This window comes from Bos mutus, chromosome X, assembly GCF_027580195.1.
Source record: "Bos mutus isolate GX-2022 chromosome X, NWIPB_WYAK_1.1, whole genome shotgun sequence".
In the NCBI taxonomy this organism is placed as follows: domain Eukaryota; kingdom Metazoa; phylum Chordata; class Mammalia; order Artiodactyla; family Bovidae; genus Bos; species Bos mutus.
In genome coordinates, this window is record NC_091646.1 from 125,975,326 (window position 1) to 125,994,589 (window position 19,264).

General features: G+C 41.1%; 1 pseudogene; it reads right to left on the reverse strand.

Annotated features, from left to right (window-relative positions):
* Nucleotides 1-5,839: 5,839 nt before the first annotated feature.
* LOC138986511 (neuronal membrane glycoprotein M6-b-like) lies at nucleotides 5,840-18,815 on the reverse strand (annotated as a pseudogene).
* Nucleotides 18,816-19,264: the final 449 nt, after the last annotated feature.

The window sequence follows — 19,264 nt, forward strand, 5'->3', positions numbered from 1 at the left end:
TAACATATCTTGTTGTCCTCATCTTATTTTTGTTGATGGATGGGGCTGTGTCCCTGTTTTGCTGGTTATTTGGTCTGTGAAATCCAGCACCAGAGTTTACAAGAAGTTGGGTGGAGCTAAGTCTTGGTGCTGAAATGGGGAGCTCTGGGATACCACATCCCAATTAATATTTCCTGGTGTCTGAAGTTCTCTTTTATTCCAATGGTTTGCAGTCAGTGATTCCACTACAGGGGCTCAGACTCAGCCCCTGGACTGAAACCAAAACCCCACAAACTGTATAGCCAAGATAAAGAGTGACATACTAAAAGGAACAGAATAACAAAGAATAAACATTAAATCAGAAAAAATTTTAAATGTATTAGAGAAAATGAAACAACAGCAAGAAAACCAAAATCATAAAGCGAAAATGCAAAGAAAAAAAAAGAATGCCAATAAAGACCCTGGCAAGGGATGGGAGGGGTGGGAATCCCATTCAGGACCTGTGAAGCTGGAAATGGCTTTTGAGGGGAGGTGGGCCTTAGGTTCCTGGATGGAGATTCAACCCAGGAGCAAGCAGTCTCTCAGGGCCCAAGTGGGCATGGAGATCCCTGACACATTTCCCTCCTGTCTCCTGATCCCCAAATCTCTCACCAACCCAGCTAATCCCTGTTCCATGGGTGTGCTCTCCAAGTATGGGAACCCCTCTTCTCCACTCCACCCTGTATATTCTACCTCCTCACCCCAGGGTTCCTTCCATTCCTTCAGGTGCCAAAGGTCCTCCACCAATGCCTGGTAGGTGCCATACTTGTGAGAAAATACAATATCCACATCCTCTTTTCCAACTCCCTCCTGGGAAGTTTTATTAATAATTTGCTTTTGCCACTGTTTTGTGAGTAAGCAACTGTGTTTACATTCTCCGTAAGCTGAATTTATGTTTTTCTATTGCCCTCTTGTTACCCTCACTGGTTTTCTTTCTTCCAGTATCAGATATGAGAGTTGGGTGCACAATACGTGGCTTAAATAGGATACTCCCTTTAGAGGGTTCTCCTCCTTTCCAAGAGCACAGTTCCCCACCTAACTGTTTCTCTTTCTTTCACCCCAATTTTATGTAGACCTTTCTTCCAGTCTTGGTTGCAATAAGCTTTCTAACAGTCTGCAAGTAGTTATCATTGAAAATTGCTGCAAAGGTAGATGCATTTTTGATGTTTCATAAGCAGTGGTGAGTTCCATATCCCCCTGCTCTGCCATCTTGATCATGATCGTAGGGGGTTCTTTTTGACTTAAAGTTTGTATTTGTTTGCACTCAGATCTTGTTCTTTTTATCTTTTCTCCCTGACTTATCCTCATTCCAAAAATAATAAAGTGGCAGCATTTTATCTGCTTTTTTGTTTATATGTCTTATACTTATTTCTCATAAACAGTTGCCTTTTATCATTGCAGTCATAGGACTGTCCTCTGGGGATTTCATCCAGTAAGGAATTAAGTACTGAGTTCCAGCGAATAGCAAGGACAGATAAGAAGCCATTTTTAAATGAACATTGCAAAGAAACAGAAGGACAGGGAAGACTGGCCTGCCGCACTATGGGGGTCACAGTTAGTGACTGAACAACAACAACATGTAATCTATTATAATTTTTTTCATCACTCCATTTGATCCTGTTGTGTACAAATGAAAGATAATTGATTGACTAGTCCAGTCATATATTTTCTCATTCTCAGGCTTTCATTACAGTAGAGTAAATTGGTTTTGTTTTATTTTGTTTTGTTTTTTTTTTTCAGTTTGTCTAAGTTTTCAAATAAACTAGCCAGGCCCACTTGCACAAATAACAGAACTATACAGAAGAAATGTAAATTTCAAATTACCTCTGGGTCTCTAAGCTCTGGGAATAAAATTGACAACAGTGCAGACACACCTGCTTAAGACTTTACTTGAATTCTTCATGGGAAAACATTTGTCTCACAGGGCTACTGTGGGGAAGAAATGAGGTGACTGAGCTGTGCTTGGTGGGCTTTTGTTCCCACATAAGCATACAGAACCCCAACCCACTGCAGAACATCAGTTTGAGGGGAGGGTCCTGGTGTGACTCAACCGGTGCTCAGGAACAAGTCCAATAAGCAGGGAGATAGGGGCTTCCATACCAAGACTCTGCTGTTGTGCCCCACCTCTGGCTACCTTGGGTCCTGCCATTCCTGTGGGGCACTGCTAACTTTTCTGCTGGGCCCTTTGCTCTTTGCTGGCCCTGCTGCTGGTGGTGTACTGGAGTTCTCCAGCCCCAAAACCCTACTCAGTTTCCTGGAGTCCCCAGTGGGGACCACAGTAGAGGTCCTGAAGACTACTCTGTCTTCTAGAGCTGCTTCTCTCTGTGATGCTTAATATAAGGGGGACTGCATGGGCCACAATGTTAAAACCCCATCCACTTTCAATCACAGGACACCTCATCCATAGGAGTCATACATGTGTCCATTTTAGGGGTTGGACCGTGGTTCAAATTTGAGCAAAAGATGTCATGCTATATCCAGAGTTTCTGCTCTTGAGAACTGAGGTTTTGTCTTCTCTATTTTAAGGGATGCTCACTTTGAAGGATCCTGGCAGGCCTGCCCTACTGGTTCAGAAGACTCTCAGGACACATGTGTAAACTGTAAAAAAGTGATGCAGAAAATAGATCCAGGGAATAATCCCCTTCTCACAATCCTTTCAAATCCTGAAACATGTAAGAATTCTTTGGAAGTCTAGTATATACGTAACACATATATAGAAATATATTCATTTGTGCTTTTTAGTGTATAAACGTATTGTTTTACATATATTTAGTGTATATATCGGAGAAGGCAATGGCACCCCACTCCAGTACTCTTGCCTGGAAAATCCCATGGATGGAGGAGCCTTGAAGGCTGCAGTCCATGGGGTCGCTGAGAGTTGGACACGACTGAGCGACTTCACTTTCACTTTTCACTTTCATGCATTGGAGAAGGAAATGGCAACCCACTCCAGTGTTCTTGCCTGGAGAATCCCAGGGACGGGGGAGCCTGGTGGGCTGCCGTCTATGGGGTCACACAGAGTCGGACACGACTGAAGCAATGCAGCAGCAGCAGCAGCAGCAGCAGAACACTTTCTAATACCATACACGAAAACAAACTCAAAATGGATTAAAGCTATAAATGTAAGACCAGAAACTAGAAAACTCCTAGAGGAAAACATAGGCAAAACACTCTGACATAAATCACAGCAGGATTCTCTATAACCCACCTCCCAGAGTAATGGAAATAAAAGAAAAATAAACAAATGGGACCTAATTAAACTTAAAAGCTTTTGCACAATGAAGGAAACTATATGCAAGGCGAAAAGAGCATTCAAAATGGGAGAAAGTAGCAAACGAAGCAACTAACAAAGAATTCATCTCCAAAATATACAAGCAGTACATGCAGCTCAATACCAGAAAAATAAATGACCCAATCAAGAAATGGGCCAAAAAACTAAACAGATTTCTCCAAGGTGGACATACAGATGGCTACCAAATATATGAGAAGAGGCTCAACATCATTCAGAGGCTCAACATCATTCATCATCAGAGAAATGCAAATCAAAACCACAATAAAGTACCATCTCATGCTGGTCAGAATGGCTTCTATCAAAAAGTCTACAAACAATAAATGCTGGAGAGGGTGAGGAGAAAAGGGAACCCTCTTACACTGTTGGTGGGCATGAAACCTAGTACAGCCACTATGGAGAACAGTATGGAGATTCCTTAAAAAACTGGAAATAGAAGTGCCATATGAACCCCCAATTCCACTGCTGGGCATACACACCAGAGAAACCAGAATTGAAAGAGACACATGTACCCCAATGTTCATCGCGACACTGTTTACAATAGCTAGGACTTGGAAGCAACCTAGATGTCCATGGGCAGATGAACGGATAAGAATGCTGTGGTACATATACACAATGGAATCAATGACCCTATGTGTGAGATAACAAAAGAGACAAAGATATAAATAACAGACTTTTGGACTCTACGGGAGAAGGCAAGGGTGGGATGATTAAGAGAATAGCATTGAAACAGGTATACTACCATATGTGAAATAGATGACCAGTCCAAGTTCAATACACTCAAAGGCAGTGCACTGGGATAATTCTGAGGGATGGGATGGGATGGGGAGGGAGGTAGGAGGGGTTTCAGGATGGGGAACACATGTACACCCATGGCTGATTCATGTCAATGTATGGAAAAAAGCACTACAATGTAAAGTAATTAGCCTCCAATTAAAATGTAAATAATTTTTTTTTAAACGTGCAAAATAGTTTTCAGGAATGTTCTGTAAAACAAAATCCAGATTAAAACAGTTCTCTTCCATTTCATTTTGAGCATTTGTTTCATTAAAGTTTGTTAACACGTATTGAAAAAATAATGGAAAATACAGATATTCCAAAGTTTAACTTCTTCACTTAAAGATACTGCTCAAAGTGTAAGGTGAAGAAAATTGTTTTTCAGTAACTTCTTGCCAATATCAGTAAATAACTGAATTCTTTCCACAAGGTGGAATTAGCCATATCAATGGCACCCCACTCCAGTACTCTTGCCTGGAAAATCCCATGGATGGAGGAGCCTGGTAGGCTGCAGTCCATGGAGTTGCTAAGAGTCAAACATGACAGAGCGACTTGACTTTCACTTTTCACTTTCATGCATTGGAGAGGTAAATGGCAACCCACTCCAGTGTTCTTGCCTGGAGAATCCCAGGGATGGGGAGACTGGTGTGCTGCCCTCTGTGGGGTTGCACAGAGGCAGACACAACTGAAGTGACTTAGCAACAGCAGCAGCAACAGCATCATTTTGGAGTTCATGTATGGTAAGTCACGTGAGTAGTCCATGGAAAAAGCAAGAGAGTTCCAGAAAAACATCTATTTCTGCTTTATTGACTATGCCAAAGCCTTTGACTGTGTGGATCACAATAAACTGTGGAAAATTCTGAAAGAGATGGGAATACCAGATCACCTGACCTGCCTCTTGAGAAAATTGTATGGAGGTCAGGAAGCAACAGTTAGAACTGGACATGGAACAACTGACTGGTTCCAAATAGGAAAAGGAGTTCGTCAAGGCTGTATATCGTCACCCTGCTTAATTAACTTATATGCAGAGTATATCATGAGAAATGCTGGACTGGAAGAAACACAAGCTGGAATCAAGATTGCGGGGAGAAATATCAATAACTTCAGATATGCAGATGACACCACCCCTATGGCAGAACGTGAAGAGGAATTAAAAAGCCTCTTGATGAAAGTGAAAGTGGAGAGTGAAAAAGTTGGCTTAAAGCTCAACATTCAGAAAACGAAGATCATGGTGTCTGGTCCCATCACTTCATGGGAAATAGATGGGGAAACGGTGGAAACAGTGTCAGACTCTATTTTGGGGGGCTCCAAAATCACTGCAGATGGTGACTGCAGCCATGAAATTAAAAGATGCTTACTCCTTGGAAGGAAAGTTATGACCAACCTAGATAGCGTATGCAAAAGCAGAGACATTACTTTGCCAACAAAGGTTCATCTAGTCAGGCTATGGTTTTTCCTGTGGTCATGTATGGATGAGAGAGTTGGACTGTGAAGAAGGCTGAGCACAGAAGAATTGATGCCTTTGAACTGTGGTGTTGGAGAAGACTCTTGAGAGTCCCTTGGACTGCAAGGAGATCCAAGCAGTCCATTCTGAAGGAGATCAGCCCTGGGATTTCTTTGGAAGGAATGATGCTAGGGCTGAAACTCCAGTACTTTGGCCACCTCATGCGAAGAGTTGACTCATTAGAAAAGTCTCTGATGCTGGGAGGGATTGGGGGCAGGAGGAGAAGCAGACGACACAGGATGAGATGGCTGGATGGCATCACTGACTCGATGGACGTGAGTCTGGGTGAACTCCGGGAGTTAGTGATGGACAGGGAGGCCTGGCGTGCTGTGATTCATGGGGTCACAAAGAGTTGGACACAACTGAGCAACTGAACTGAACTGAACTGAACTGAAAGCAATTTATAAACTACTGTAACAACACTTCAGAAGCCTAAGTTCTGGGGTCAGTCCTTTAATCTTGAGTCAGTGATGATTCATGCTACAGAGTACTGTTCTCTAAAGCTCCTTATTGGCCTTATGCAACTTAGAACTTAGTGCAGCAATCTTCCAGACTCTTAAACTTCAATACCACATAGTTATATGTGATAGCCATCATGTAGATCACCTGGTGGAAGATAACAGAACATGCCAGTAAGACACAGACAATGCTGGCCACTTCCCTGATACTTCAGACTTGGGTGGGATGGTGCCAGGTCAGAGCCTAGAGTGTATCATTTTTCACATTTATAGTCACAACAGAAATAAGGGCTAACTGCAACATGTACTAGCCCTAGTAAATACATATTCCAATGGTGATACCCTCTCTTCCCACCAGAATCCAAATCTCATCACCTACCATAGATGCCAAGACCAGCACCTTGTTTTCTGGAAGCTAGACATGGGATAAGTTTACACAAGGGCATCTGAACCAAAGCTGAGTCCCTGATGTGTTGGCTGGAAGGGAAATCTGTTGGACAGTGCCTGCAGGGAAGTGGGCCAGGACTCACCAGGGCAATGACGGTGGTGCCAGCTCTGGCACAGGCCACCATGAACAGGTGATAGAACATGTAAATCTAGGAGAGAACCAGGCACCAAGGTGAGCATTCTGTGGGGGAGTAATGGCCTCCCCTATTCTGGGCGCACTCCCTTTTCTGTACAGCTGATTTCTGAAGACCAGGCACATGCTGGGCTTACCTGGGGAGCTTTCAGAACTTGGCAAGAGGCTGTACCCCAGGCCAATACCCCAGACCTGGGGCTGCTCCCCATGTTCAGAATATTATACTGCTCCTGCATGCATGCTACCTGTGGCCCAGATCATGGATGTACACACCAAGAGGCAGGTAGGTGGTGAGCCCTGATTATTGCAGTTGCTCCTTGCTTCCAAAACCATATCAGGATCCTCTTAAATGCAAGCTCCCACAAGTGCATTTGAGAATCTGCTTTTATAAACAGTCATAAGCCATTGCCTGAAGACTATTCCAGGGCAGAGAGATTTTAAGCCATAGTGGATTTATTGCCCACTAGGGTCAGAATTTATTGCCCATTAAGAATGACCAAGCAATACCAGCAACTCAGTCTGGAAATAAAAGATTAAGTGACAGCACATAAAAATTTGATTGTACACAAATTGCAGGCAGTCTTCTCTATGAAAATTTACTTTGGTCCTGTGTGACAAACATTCAATTTGAAAAACTATCTGAAGATGAAAGAGAATAATTGAGATATATTCAGACTTGTCTTGATTGGGATTACTTTCCAATTATCACCAAAGAGAAAGCTGTCTCATGGCACAAAACCTTCACTCACTGGGTTTAGCTGTGAGACAGGGCTGTTGTCTAGGTGGAAAATGGTGGCTCAGAGCCCTCTTGTGGTCTTTCTCCCCAGAAGCACCCTTTGCCTCAGCCTGAAGTGCCCAGGAGTTGTCTAGGACCTGCTGGGGGAATGGGGCCTACCTCTCTGGTGTTGCAGATGTTTTCCAGGGCTGAGCCACATATTCATCCTGGGAAAGCATTCAAAGGGATGATTCCTAGAAAGTGAGTCCCAGCAGAAGGATAATAATTAGCACAAAATCTAGCGCCCCTGTTAGCACTGGGGCCTCCTCTTTCAACGGAAATTACAGCACAATCATATGAAATACTCTTCATCAACAATTGGTGTATCTTCCCTCTGTAGAAGAAATTTTTTGGAATAATAAAAAGTTTTATTTGGACAACAAGACCAAGTTTCGTCAAGACCAAAAGAGGAAACAAATTGACTTCCTCCCCAACCTCCACTCCCCCAAAATTTTATGCTTTTTTTCAGTGACCAAGTGTAAAAACAGGTTATCAAAGCTAGGTTTTCTCTACACTGAATTTATGAACTATTAATTACAAATAGTTAAACAACTGCAGGATGACCTCTGCCTATAAAACTCCTCTTCATATCACCATTATGTCATACTGAGTTCAAATATATTTCCACATGAATGTCTTGGTCTGTGATCTTCCAAATCAAAGAGGGGATTTGATGTTTTTATTAGTCCACATGAGACAACTACCAAAATTGAGAATTTAAACTCAGAAACTATCATGAAAATTTGACAGCATAGTTTATGAATCACAAATTTTTGTATTTGTATTTTGTACCTATTTGTTTTTAAATGCAGAAATGCATTTTATTATATTTAATATTTTAAATACATTAAAAATAGAAATATTTTGGACTTTAAGTCCAACTGGAAATCTTTTCCAAAGAAAACCCATGTGGAGTATATAGCTGGTCTCTCAGTGTAATTCACAGTGGCAACTGCCCATTAGGCTGCCATTATTTTCTCCCTGCAACCTAAAGATAATAGGGTATGTTTCATGAATAAGTGTGTGCTTAACTATTAAACATAGCTTAAATTACACTTTTGTCAGGAGATAAGGAAGAAAAGATTAAAATGTACAATCCATAGTCCTTCCCATCTTTTATCATAGGCCAAAAATAACTTTAATTTTTCAGTAAAATGAGAAATGATAAGTCTCCAGACTGTGATTTAATAAATGGACAAATACGGAAGATTTAAATCAGTTACTGAAGACCAAAAGTTGTAGTGAAAAAAGATTCACTAATATTTAAGACCTAGGAAAATTATAAATGTCTGGAAATTCTTTTAAGAAAATTTCAACATTAAAATGTAGAATTTTTTTTTAATCCCTCATAAAGAACAGTGTTGTTGAACCTTGATCTCTATGAGAAGAGGCTGCTCCAACTTGCATTTTTCAATAATCTCCTTATTATGCTGTAAAATAAGATGATAAAGATAAGCCACCTGGGAAAAACAAGAATCAAAATGAGAACAATCACATCTCTCCAGAAAAACTCTGAAAGAATATTTATTTCCACTTCAACTTTAATTAAAATCTCTTTTCCCCCTTGTTTCTGACTCAGAAGCAAAGTGGAATCTGTAGAGATGGACAAGAGGTACCCTGGCTCTTTCTGTGTCTTGTAAAAATGAATCAATCTTAGCTGCCTATGGTGAGGATTCCACTCATTAGAAAATATATTTGAAGAGATTTCCAACAGATGACATTGATAGAGTACTTTCTGAAGAGTTTAAAATGCAGCTGGATTTTATGTTGTGTTTTATAGTATAAATGATGTTAAAGCAATTAAAGACATGAGTTGAACAGTTAGGATAATCTAACTAAGTGGTTTATGCAGTGTGTGCCAAATTGGTTTAGATGGAAAGTTGAATGATATAAAAATGAGAAAATCAATGGAAAATACACAATTCTTTTATTGCCTATCCATGTCTTTTATAAAGTATTTTTTGTCACAAAATGTTTTTACCAAATACTTTGAAATTTGAAAATATAACATTTTGAATGACATTCTTTAGGAACTAGAAGTCTGATATTTCCATCTAGAAAATAGAGCATATTGAGGGAAAGAGTATAAAATCTTCCAATAGAATGAATGCAACATGTTCAGACACTTAGGTGCTCCTGCAATAACTAAGGCCCAAACATATGCACAGAGGATACCAATGAATCAGGGGATTGCACAAGAATTACCATATTGCCTGATGTCCACACAGATCTGCTCCACCCCTGCTGTCCCATTGGTCTGGGAGGACTTGATGACTTCACAGGTGGACCATATGTTTTAGAACATAAACACTGGCACTACCAAGAAACCAAACACACCTAGCCAGGCCACCCCCAATACATAGATGAGAAAGACAAGCTAGGACAAGAAGGAAAAAAAAAATTGTCGTTAACCAGGGCAAAGAACAGCCCCCGAAAGGAATAATAGGGCATTTCTCCCAATACTGAACCTGTGGAAACCAGTCAGAGCACTGATTGGACCACAGTATCTCCAAAGCTGGTGCCAAATAGGGAGAGTAGGAGAATCAAGCCAGTTAAATGAGCTTTTCAAGTCCTTCTCTTAGTTAAGTAGGATATAAGGCCCAAGAGGTGATCTATCTTGTATAAGGTCACAGAGCTAGTGAAAGTGTCTCCCATATTGTACTTGCATTTACATTCTCAGAATATATACCCACAGAGTGCATGGGTGAGGCCTTGGAGTTTGGTTAAGTTTGGCCATTTTTTTCTAACTGGAAAGACCCAAAGCTGGATCATGTGAGGTTCACCTTGCAACCAGGCTCAGTTTGCCTCCTTTTGGTCACCTAAGAAAACTGTAGAAGCAACTCACTTTGTTTTTATTTCAAGAACACAAGTTTTCCAAACTTTGTGAATTATTTAAAATACCAAAACAGATTTCAGTAGTTTTTTTTAAAAATAATTTTATTTATTTATTTTGGCTGTGCTGGGTCCTTGGTGCTGCATAGCCTTTTCTCTAGATGTAGCCTTTTCTTTCTAGGTGTGGTGCTCAAGCTTCTCATCACCATGGCTTTTCCTTTTGCAAAGCATGGGCTCTAGAGCACCAGCTCAAGAGTTGTGGTGTGTGGACTTAGTTGCCTCAAGGCTGTGGGATCTTCCTGAATCAGGGATTGAACCTTTGTCTCCTTCATTGCCAGGTGGGTTCTTTACCACTGAAACACCAGGGAATCCCAGCTTTCAGCAGTTTTATAGTTTGTTCCTCCGCAGTAATTATAATTGGGCTACTCGTGTAGGATTTCTTTTCCTTCCCCTTCAAAACAAAACTACTTTCTTTCTAATTAGACACATACACTTAGAAAATGTCTGATAGTTCTTTGGTGGACCTCCCTTCCTGCAGTAGTTAGAGTTTCCTAGCACATTCATGCTCTTGCCTGGAAAATCCCATGGATGGAGGAGCCTGGTAGGCTGAAGTCCAAGGGTTGCTAAGAATTGGACATGACTGAGCGACTTCACTTTCACTTTTCACTTACATGCATTGGAGAAGGAAATGGCAACCCACTCCAGTGTTCTTGCCTGGAGAATCCGACAGATGGTGGAGCCTGGTGGCCTGCCATCTATGGTGTTGCACAGGGTTGGACACGACTGAGGGGACTTAGCATCAACATCAGCAGCAGCAGGGCATTCATATCTCCTTACCCACATGAGCAGGGTAGGGGTGGGGACAGTGAGGAATTCTGATGGGCAGTTCTGTTCTACCTGATGGGCAGAGTTATAGTCTTTTCTAGGTCAAACAAGTTAGAGTTCTCAGCATGTTGCTCCAGCTCTCATCATTCACCTAAGTCTTCCTACCATGCTGCAGTGAAAGCCCATTCAATATCCATTTGATATATCAACGAAAACACTGTGTTCAAGACACAGGTAAACCATTGAAGAAAATAGTGAAGATAATACAACTCTTCCGCAAACAACAGTGGCTTTTAAAGTTTCTAGAATAGACCTTTTCTTAAATAGACCAAAAAATATAGAAGGGATAAAAGCAGTCTATGTGGAATGGAGGATAGTCTTCCAGCCTGTTCTCTGGTACAGAAGCTCCATATTTCCTCACCACACAATCCCCATAAGAACTGCTCCAAATATGCCCACGTGGCCTCCCACCTGGCTTAGAGTGAAGCACCCACTGCCTTTGCACTGGCTTTTTGTACTAACTAGCAAACCCTGAATGATAAGGCAACAGCTCAAATATTCAAGTATCTAAAATGTTCAACATCAGGTAGTTGCTGATTTGTATCTATGCCACTGCAGAAATTAATCCCTTTCACTTTTACAACTTCATGAGTAGAAGTTAGCAGGGATAAACTGTTGTCTAAAAGTTTCCAGGAAGATTTTTTTTGTTTGTTTTTATTATTATGTACTCTTCACTTTTTTAGAAAAAGTCAGCTCCTCCTTGCCACACACACAAAAACACAGATTCCTTCTAATTGAATAGTAGTCACTTACTTGTCTTTTTAAATAATGGCTAAATCCCCAAAGCCTTATATTAATTCATTCCATTGTTCTTTGAACTTAACCTTAAAAAGCCAAAATGAACTCAGGATCCGTTTGTTGTTCTGGGATTGAAAATTCTCAAATCAGTAAAGAAGTGGTAGAAATGAGGATGGTATTTCATCTCCATAAATACTTCTAAATAACATACTTTTTTCAAATGACAGTCTCATGAGGACTCTTATTTGTCCTTTGGAAGGTTTTGTGTCCAAGTCTATACTAGTATATATGTTTGTATGTCCTTGCATTTTTCACTTTTTCCCTCCTCAAATATATTGCCTAACCCAGAGACTTAGCATTCTTCCCTTTCTCTCACCTCACACTGAAGTATAGAGCCATAAAGAGTCCATCTTTCCCAGTGTTTGAATTTGTGTTCCTCTACCCCCATCCCTGAAGCCTAGTTCAGATCTCCAAAATAGTTTACTACCAGTTGTGCCACAGCTTCTTGAATAAATGTAGCTGTGTGCCAACAACACTTAAATTTACTTTGTATGGTTTTCTCATGATTAGGCAGTCTTCATCTCCATTACCCCTGTGAAATATTTTCAAATATAAGCAACATTGTTTGCTCATAAGCTGCAAAAAATAAACAAATGGGTACTAGAATAGATTTCATGTAAAGATTATAATTTCTTAGTGCCTGCTTTAGCTCATATACTTGTTGATGACAGAGGTCTAAATTTAAATCCTTGCACTGCCACTGATGAAATAAGTGCTAGAAGGCAATGGCACCCCACTCCAGTACTCTTGCCTGGAAAATCCCATGGACGGAGGAGCCTGGTAGGCTGCAGTCCATGGGGTCACTAAGAGTCGGACACGACTGAGCGACTTCATTTTCACTTTTCACTTTCATGCATTGGAGAAGGAGATGGCAACCCACTCCAGTGTTCTTGCCTGGAGAATCCCAGGGACAGTGGAGCCTGATGGGCTGCCATCTATGCGGTCGCACAGAGTCGGACATGACTGAAGCGACTTAGCAGCAGCAGCAGCTTGCTGTAATAGGTGCTTGATAAATACCTCCAGAAGCTTTGTGACAATTTCTCATAGTGTATAGAAGTCTTTATAGCCATAAAAGTCATATTCAAATTTGTCCGTACTTAAAACCAAAGGAGAGGAGTGAGAGTTATGAAAGTTATTTTTAATAGGAACTTGACAGAGATCAAATTGCCAACATCCACTGAATCATAGAAAAAGCAAGAGAGTTCCAGAAAAACATCTATCTCCGCTTTATTGACTATGCCAAAGCCTTTGACTGTGTGGATCACAATAAACTGTGGGAAATTCTAAAAGAGATGGGAATATTAGACCACCTGATCTGCCTCTTGAGAAATCTGTATGCAGGTCAGGAAGCAACAGTTAGAACTGGACATGGAACAGACTGGTTCCAAATAGGAAAAGGAGTACTTCAAGGCTGTATATCATCACCCTGCTTATTTAACTTTTATGCAGAGTACATCATGAGAAACACTGGACTGGAAGAAGCAAAAGTTGGAATCAAGATTGCCAGGAGAAATATCAATAACTTCATTATGCAGATGACACTACCCTTATGGCTGAAAGTGAAGGGGAACTAAAAAGCCTCTTGATGAAAGTGAAAGAGGAGAGTGAAAAAGTTGGCTTAAAGCTCAACATTCAGAAAATGAAGATCATGGCATCCGGTCCCATCACTTCATGGGAAATAGATGGGGAAACAGTGGAAACAGTGTCAGACTTTATTTTTGGGGCTCCAAAATCACTACAGATGGTGACTGCAGCCATGAAATTAAAAGATGCTTACTCCTTGGAAGGAAAGTTATGACCAACCTAGATAGCATATTGAAAAGCAGAGACATTACTTTGCCAACAAAGGTCTGGCTAGTCAAGGCTATGGTTTTTTCAGTAGTCATGTATGGATGAGAGAGTTGGACTGTGAAGAAGGCTGAGCACTGAAGAATTGATGCCTTTGAACTGTGGTGTTGGAGAAGACTCTTGAGAGTCCCTTGGACTGCAAGGAGATCCAAGCAGTCCATTCTGAAGGAGATCAGCCCTGGGATTTCTTTGGAAGGAATGATGCTAGGGCTGAAACTCCAGTACTTTGGCCACCTCATGCGAAGAGTTGACTCATTGGAAAAAACTCTGATGCTAGGAGGGATTGTGGGTAGGAGGAGAAGGGGATGACAGAGGATGAGATGGCTGGATGGCATCACTGACTCGATGGACGTGAGTCTGGGTGAACTCTGGGAGTTAGTGATGGACAGGGAGGCCTGGCGTGCTGTGATTCATGGGGTCACAAAGAGTTGGACACAACTGAGCGACTGAACTGAACTGAACTGACATTTCAAAAAATCTTCAATAATTTTATTATCTGTACATTGATAATTGAAATAATTAAATGCTGCCAGTCATTGATTTTAATTTATCCTTAATAATATGCTGAGGCTTTCTTCATGTTCCTGACTTTTAATTGGAATGAACATTACGTGTATCATAGACTATCCATGCACTGTCAGTCAGCTTTTACCAAATCTTCAATACATAGAAACACAGAGCTGTGGCTTTGGCTGGCTGTCAGTCACTGGGGATCTATACTCACCATCCCACTGATTCACCCAGCACAGGCAGTTTTTTAAACTCCCTGTACAGTTCTTTCACTGAGCTTATGGTCTAGAAGCCTTCTGCCAGCAGCATGATCCCATACAAGAAGAGACAGGATGCACTGCCATAGATGACATAATTGTATCAGTTGTATTCTGTGAAAAGAAGATTCTAAGTGGTTACATTCATGGCTTGGTGAACAGATGATTTTGGCCTCTTGAGGCAGGCCATGAGGGTGGGTGACATCCTGTGACAGCCAGTCCATGGTGCTGCAGGCAGGCACCCCTATCCAAACCACCAAAACCTGAGCCCTTCTTCCAAGGTGGGCAACCTTTCCAGACAAGGGAGAAGTTTCCTTTGGGCAGGGCCTTGTTTGACTTTTAGTACTTATTAGATGAGAGCCATCTACATGTAAAGAAATGTAGACATTGACAAGTCATTTATCCAGGACCCATATTTGATAACATGCAATATTGTCCAGTGATAAAACACTCAACAAATAGAGATTAGAAGGAACCTACCAAGGATAATAAAATCCTTAATAAAAACCCATATCAGACTCATAATAAATGATGAAAATGAAGTAGTTCTTCTATGATGATGATGCTTGCTTTTAACATTTCTATTCAGCATTGCAGTGGAAATCCTATACAGACCAATTAGACAAGAATAAAAAATAAGAAGCTTCTAAGTTAGGAAATCGGAGAAGGCAATGGCACCCCACTCCAGTACTCTTGCCTGGAAAATCCCATGGATGGAGGAGCCTGGTAGGCTGTAGTCCATGGGGTTTCGAAGAGTCGGACACGACTGAGCAACTTCACTTTAACTTTTCACTTTCATGCATTGGAGAAGGAATGGCAACCCACTCCAGTGTTCTTGCCTAGAGAATCCCAAGGACGGGGGAGCCTGGTGGGCTTCCGACTGTGGGGTCGCACAGAGTCGGACACGACTGAAGTGACTTAGCAGCAGCAAGTTAGGAAATAACTAAAATTATCTGTTTTACTTGATATGATCTTATATGTAATTAAACTTTATGATCTCACACACAAATACACAAGCAAAACTGCTAGAATTTAAATTAGTGACGAAGCAGGATGCAAAGACATTACCTAAAAAACAGTTGCATTTCTAAATGCATCACTTATCAATGTAAAAACGAAGTTAAAATTCCAATTACAGTGGTATCCAAAAGATAACTTAAAATGTTTAATATTAACTTAACCAAGCATATAAAAGAGTTATCTGGTGAAAACTATAAAATATTTCTGAAAGAAATTGGTGAATAAAATAAATGGAAAGACATCATGTTCATGGACTGAAGTTATAATACTATTAGGCTGTCATTTTTACCCAAAGTGATGTAAACATTTAATATACTCAGTGTGAAATTCTGAATTTTTTTTGAAATAGAAAAACACATTCTAAAATTTATTTGGAATCTCAGAGAACCTCCTGGGATAACAGGCAAACAAATCCTGAAAAAAACATGAGCAAAGGCAAAGGGTTCATACTTCCTGATTTCAAAACTACTACAAAAATACAGTAGTGAAGACTGAAGATTGTTGTTGTTGTTCAGTCTCTAAGCTGTATCTGATTCTTTGTGACTGAGTGAACTGAAGCACACCAGTCTCCCCTGTCCTCCACTATCTCCTGGAGTTTGCTCAAACTCACGTCCATCGAGTCAATGTTGCCATCCAACCATCTCATCCTCTGTCGTCCCCTTCTCCTCCTACCCTCAGTCTTCCCCAGCATCAGGGTCTCTTCCAATGAATTCTTTGCATCAGGTGACCAAAGTATTGGCACTTGAACATCAATCCTTCCAATGAATATTCAAGTTGATTTCCCTTAGGATTAACTGCTTTGATTTCTTCACAGTCCAAGGGAGTCTCAAGAGTCTTCTCCAATACCACAGTTCAAAAGCATCAATTCTTTGGTGGTCAGCCTTCTCTATGGTCCAACTCTCACATCCATACGTGACTACTGGAAACACAATTGCTTTGACTGTACAGACCTTTGTCTGCAAAATAATATCTCTGCTTTAAATATGCTGCCCAGGTTGGTAATAGCTTTTCTTTCAAGGAGCAAGCATCTTTTAATTTCATAGCTGCAGTCACCATCAATAAAGTCTGTCACTGTTTCCATTGTTTACATTTATTTTCCATGAGGTGATGGGACCAGATGCCGTGATCTTAGCTTTCTGAATGTTGGGTTTTAAGCCAAATTTTTCACTCTTTTCTTTCCCTTCATCAAGAGGCTGTTTAGTTCTGCTTCACTTTCTGCCACAAGGGTGGTGTCATCTGCATATCTGAGGTTATTGATACTTCTCCCGGCAATCTTAATTCCAGCTTGTGCTTCATCCAGCCTGGCATTTTGCTTGATGTACTCTGCATATAAGTTAAATAAGCAGGGTGACAATATACAACCTTGATATATTCCTTTCCCTATTTGGAACCAGTCTGCTGTTCCATGTCCAATTCTAACTGTTGGTTCTTGACCTGCATACAGGAGGCAGGCAAGATGGTCTGGAATGCTAATTGCTTTAAAATTTTTCCACATTTTGTTGTGATCCACACAGTCAAAGGTTTTGGCATAGTCAATAAAGCAGAAGTAAATGTTCTTCTGGAACTCTCTTACTTTTTCGATGATCCAACAGATGTTGGCAATTTGATCTCTAGTTCCTCTGCCTTTTCTAAATCCATTTTAAACGTCTGGAAGTTCACAGTTCACATACTGTTGAAGCCTGGCTTGGAGAATATTGAGCATTACTTCGCTAGCGTGTGAAATGGGTGCAATTGCACGGTAGTTTGAACATTCTTTGGGACTGTCTTTCTTTAGGATTGGAATGAAATTGACTTTTTCCAGTCCTGTGGCCACTGCTGAAGCCTAGCTTGAAGGATTTTGAGTATTGCCTAACTACCATGTGAAGTGAATACAATTATATCGTAGTCTGAACATTCTTTAGTGTTTCCCTTCTTTGGGATTGGAATGAAAACACTTTTTCCAGTCCTGTGGCCACTGCTGAGTTTTCCAAATTTGCTGGTATATTGAGTGCCGCACTTTAATAGCATCATCACTTAGGATTTGAAACCACTCAGCTGGAATTCCATCATCTCCACTAGCTTTGTGAGAAATAAAGCAAAGTTAGGAATAAAGCAAAGAAAACAGGAGCAAAAACATGGTGAAGATAGAAAGGCAAAATTAAATCAAAGTATATATTGAAAAAATCTGTGACTATTAAGGAAAAACTATAAAAACAGAAGAATTGATGCTTTTGAACTGTGGTGCTGAAGAAGACTCTTAGGAGTTCCTTCAACTGCAAGGAGATCCAACCAGTCCATCGTAAATGAAATCGGTCCTGAATATTCATTGGAAGGACTGATGCTGAAGTTTAAGCTCCAATAATCTGGCCACGTTGATGCAAAGAACTGACTCATTGGAAAAGACTCTGATGCTGGAAAAGATTGAAGGCAGGAGGAGAAGGGGATGGCAGTGATGACATAGTTAAATGGCATCACCAACTTAATATAGATGAGTTTGAGTAAACTCTGGGAAATGGTGAAGGACAGGGGAATCTGACATGATACAATCCATGGGGGTCACAAGAAGTCAGACACAGCTGGGTGACTGTTGTGAACCAAACCAAGGAACAGAACAACAACAACAAACAAAACCATAGAAAGCTAAAGTAAAAGTAGAAACATATAAAAGAAAAATTATGATTTTTTTAAAAGTTCCCAGCAGCCTAAATAGAAATAATGCTAATAATAAAAGCAACAACCATGAAAACGAGGGGATAAAGGAAAGAAAAAAAGAAAACACTCCAGAACCAACAACAAAACAAATCAATGCATAGTAATAATAATAAATGTCTTCCTAGGATCTCAGCCATCAGTGTCCTAGTCCCCACCATGAGCCAGAGCACAGCTCCATCTCTCCAAAAAGCTCTCCAATGCTGGGGAGGATGGGTCTCTGGACCTGCTGTGGGGACTGCTCACACTCTAATCTGGCCCTGTTCCTATGCATTCTTAAAACTCCCAGAGCAGTGTGTTTTCTTCTGTGGGAACTTTCATTTGTTCTTTTATGTATTCCATAGAGATAGAGTCTGTGTAGTTGATCATGTGAATTTAATGTACCAGCTTGTACAGCTGGTGGAAATGTTTTTGATCCTCTTCATTAATCACCTTGCCCCTAGGGTTCAACTGTGGTTTTATCTCCACCTCTTCATGTGGTTTGTCCACTGGGGTTTGCTCCTGAGGCTGTCCTGGAGGACTTGGGTCTGCCCCAGTGAGGGTGAGGTGTGGGCGTGGTACAGCTGTTCTGGTCATAGGGACCTCGGTGGTGCCAGGGATGCAGCAGAGCCAGCAGCCACAGGCACAGAAGATTAATTCTAAAAGGGTTCTTTTTGCTCAAACAGCCTCCCTGGCTTTCCACAGCAGGTGGTCAAAGGTCCCTCTGTCTGGGGTCCTTCTCTATTGTTGGAGAGAGAAAGAAGCTACAGTGATGGTTCCACCCTTGCACATAACTCAGCAGTGTCACCCTGCATCCATGGCTGTTAGTCTGTCCTCCAGAGGCATTTCCCACTGTGATCTCCTCTCTCATATGCCTGCAGGCCATTTCCCCACAGTCAACAGCAGACCTCACCATGTGATTGTTCTCCAATCCCTACAGTCCAGTTCCCAGCTGCTGCAGGTTCCCTGGGACTAGTGTCCCTCAATGGGGCATGCAGGGCTATGGCATGGATTGTCTGTGTGGTTATCACTCCATTCAGACTCTC